This window comes from Trachypithecus francoisi, unplaced genomic scaffold (assembly GCF_009764315.1).
Source record: "Trachypithecus francoisi isolate TF-2019V2 unplaced genomic scaffold, Tfra_2.0 Lachesis_group2, whole genome shotgun sequence".
NCBI lineage: Eukaryota > Metazoa > Chordata > Mammalia > Primates > Cercopithecidae > Trachypithecus > Trachypithecus francoisi.
The window spans coordinates 29,871,459-29,875,343 of NW_022681465.1; the positions used below are offsets into that span (position 1 = coordinate 29,871,459).

At 37.9% G+C, this 3,885-nt stretch overlaps 1 pseudogene; it reads left to right on the top strand.

Annotated features, from left to right (window-relative positions):
- The first annotated feature begins 1,577 nt into the window (after positions 1-1,577).
- LOC117064414 lies at positions 1,578-3,316 on the top strand (annotated as a pseudogene).
- The last annotated feature ends 569 nt before the right edge of the window (positions 3,317-3,885 follow it).

Below are 3,885 nucleotides of genomic sequence, written 5' to 3' on the forward strand. Positions count from 1 at the left end.
TGTAAATCACAGTGTATGGCAACACATTCAAAATCTGTTTAAAATACTGCTTTGAAAGCATTTCAATTCATTTGTTTTTTTAAAATTTGCCACTTTACATAAAAATTATTTGACGATTTTCAATGCTATCTCAAGCTCACAAAGTGAAGAAGACACGCATATTCTTTGTTTTTTGAATTAAAAATAATACCTGAATAGTCTAAATTTTTTTTGCATCAGATTAAAATGTAACTTGTCAACTTTCTTGCTAAATTAGTAGGACCTTGTTTTGTGAGGGTGGCCAAAGCAAGGCAAAAAAATAGTAAAAATATAATTCCCATTTTTAATAATACAGTGATGTATTGCAATTGTAGTAACATAACTATATATGTGTGTGTGTATATATATATGTATGTGTATATATATATATATATATTTTTTTTTTTTTTTTCTGAAAGTGACCCAAATGGTTCCATTACCACTGTGAATAAGTCATTCAACCATTGTGGTAAAAGAAGTTTACTTTAACAATTTCCATGCTTAAGGCCTCTCACTAAACAATAATTCTGTGGTGGTGACTTTTTGGTGTGTCTAATTGTCCACAAAATCATACTGAAAACGGGCATTTCATGTAATTTAGAACCAAGTATTTAAAATAGAATAAGAAATATTTACATAGCTGATTATTTCATAAAAATAGGGATCTCTCAAATGTCAAAGACATATATATGATATTAAATATAGGTTTATATATAGTATAATAAAACTGTGGTTAAAAATACAAAAAATAGAATACAATTCCCATAAAACATAATTGGAAATAAAATCTAATGTCACAGATTAATTTTTTAACAATCAGCTTTTATCAATTTGTTGTTTAAGCATTTCCTAATGAAGGCAAACAGCAGTAGCAAAACTTTCTAAATTTTCCTAATATTCTAAAATATGAAATATTAATTACCATAGCAATAAAGTAATTATTCTGTATACACAGGTTGGTATCTGGATTTTAGATGTGTGACATTAAACAAAGAACTCTGGATTTTAAACCTATATTTTTTTTCTGAGGTACACAAAAAAAAGGGATGCTCATTGCAAGCCTTTCTCAAAATTAGTGTAACCCTCAGAACAGCCTGAGTTTTATCTGGCCTCAGAGAATGTTTACAAAAACTGACGAAATTTCATCATTACGGCACTCAATGATTGAAGCCAACATATCCAATAAAACCTCTATTGAACTTTGTGCTGAGGTTGTGAGCATGATGCAGACATAATTTGGAGTGGGGCGGTAGTATTTTGTTTTGTCTATAATGAGTTTTTGGTTAAAAAAAAAAGTACGCATATAAAATAATGAGACTGATTTTCTTTTTCTTTTTCTTTTTTCTGGTCTCAGAAAGCTTATAAAACTGCTTATAGGAGAGGGCGAGAAGCGGCCGCCGCCGGCCTCCCGCGCCAGGCAGTCGGAGGCTGACTTGCCAGTGGCCGCCCCGTTCTTTATGCTCTACCCAGGAGGTGGAGGCGCTGGCTTCCAGTGCGCCCGCCGCTGAGCAGCAGCGCTCCAGAAGGACCCTGCTGTCGCCGGCTCCCAGCTACTCTTCCTGCTGCTGAGCAGCGGCGCTGCGGCGGCAGCGGCGAGCACCACCCTAATTATCTCATGGCTAAGGAACACATGAACCTCATGAACATGGCCAAGCTGAATATCAAGGGCTTAGTTGAATCAGCTCTGAAACTGGAGAGGACTCTCCACTCTGACTATGCACCTCTTCAGCAATTCTTTGTAGTGATGGAGCACTGTCTGAAACAGGGCTTGAAAACTTAAAAAAAAAAAAAAAAAAGAAAAGAAAAAACTTTTCTTTGACAAAATAAAGCTTTCTGGGGGGATCTAGAACTAGTAGAAAAGCTTGTTCCAGGAGCCGCAGAGATAACAGCAAGTGTTAAAAACCTTCCAGGACTTAAGACGCCAGTAGGTAGAGGAAGAGCTTGGCTTTGTTTGGCATTAATGCAAAAGAAACTTTCAAATATATGAAAACTTTGATCAATAAGAAATAACTTCTCAGTGAATTCTGCGAACCCAGTGCCCTTATGATGGAAGAAGAAGGAGCCATAATTGATGGCCTGTTGGTGGGTCTGAATGTCATTGATGCCAATTTCAGTGTGAAAGGAGAAGACTTGGACTCTCAGGTTGGAGTTATACATTTTTCAATGTATTTCAAGAACGGAAACAGCAGTAAAAGTAGTGAAGGAGACAGTCAGATTACTGCGATTCTGGACCAGAAGAACTTTGTAGAAGAACTGAACAGGCATTTGAATGCTACTGTAAACAACCTTAAGGCAAAAGTAGATGCATTAGAAAAATCCAACACTAAATTGACAGAGGAGCTTGAGGTTGCAAACAGCAGGATTACTACCTTACTAGAAGAAATGTAATGAGTTAAAGAGTAAAGTTCCTATATACTGGAATCCAGTTGGAAGGGTCCCAAGCAAGACAGAACTGCAGAAGGGCAAGCACCAAGTGAAGCAAGAAAGCATTTAAAAGAAGAGACACAATTACCATTGGATGTTGAAAAAGAACTGGAGATACAGATCAGCACAAGGCAGGAGATATGAAGATGCTGGAGAAGGATGTCTGTGAGAAGCAGGATGCCCTGCTATCTCTTCAGCAGCAGCTAGATGATCTCAGGCCCCTCAAGCATGAACTTGCCTTTAAGCTGCAGAGTTCAGACTTAGGAGTAAAACAGAAAAGTGAACTAAACAGTAGCTTGGAACAGAAGACTAATCAGATGACTGCTATCATTAAACAACTTGAACAAAAATTGCGTCAGGCTGAGCGAAGCTGTCAGTCTGCTGAGTTGAACAACCGGCTCTTCAGACAGGAGTTTGAAGACAAGATCAACAGTCTGCAGCTCGAAGTCGAGGAGCTCACCAGGCAGTGGAACCAGCTTGAGTTAGAACTAAATCAGGAAAACGAAAGAAGATTATGAAACAACAGGAACATCCCAGGAAAGGGTTCCCAGAAGCCAGAATCCAAGATGGATGGGAAGCACAAAATGCAAGAGGAAAATGTTAAACTAAAAATGCCTCTGGAAGAAAGTCACAGACTGCAACCCCACCCTATGGATGACAGGATCAGCTGCTGCTCGCTGAGAAACCACAGGTGTGTCAGCTATACCAGGACGATGTCAGTCTAACAAAGAATGTGTGTAGGAACTGCAGAGGAACATTCTGTCATGCCTGTTCAACAAATGAACTGCCTCTTCCTGCAACGATGAAGCCTGAACGAGTTTGCAATCCTTGTCACGAGCGTTTGATGAAGCAATATTCCACCAGCCCATCATAAGACTGGAGGCCAAGACCTGGACCAAAACGTTTATGCAAGTTTATCTGTACCTGTGTTTTAGGTGTCAGGATCTCGTAGAGCCAGTCCTTAGAGTCAACTAAAGAGTTGATAGGAATTAACTAGATCCAGGGAGAAAAGGCAGTGTTTAGGGTTACTGGAAATTTTGCTTGTTTTCCCTAATAATTGTATGAAGAAAAGTGAACTCACTTGGGTCCTTCTCTTCTAAATCTAAACAACCTGACATTGACGTTTTGCTTTATAGATTTCTTTGGAAGGGCAATTCATTTTTATGATTTGTGATAATAATGCTGGGGTGGATGTAATAGGAGAGAGAGTCCAAGTAGAAAAGAATAAAAAGGTAAACGATCATCTTCTATAATATTTGCAGATTCAAGGGAGAGAGATAGATGCTGAGATCAAAATGACAGATGTGACATATTTTCCCAGGTGCTGTTAGACATAAACATTGTTTCCTCTTCACCCCAACTAACTACCTCTTTTTTTCTTTTTCTTTTTTTTTTTTTCTTTTGGAATTTAGTTTATCCTTTTTTTCTTTTCTTTTTCTTTTT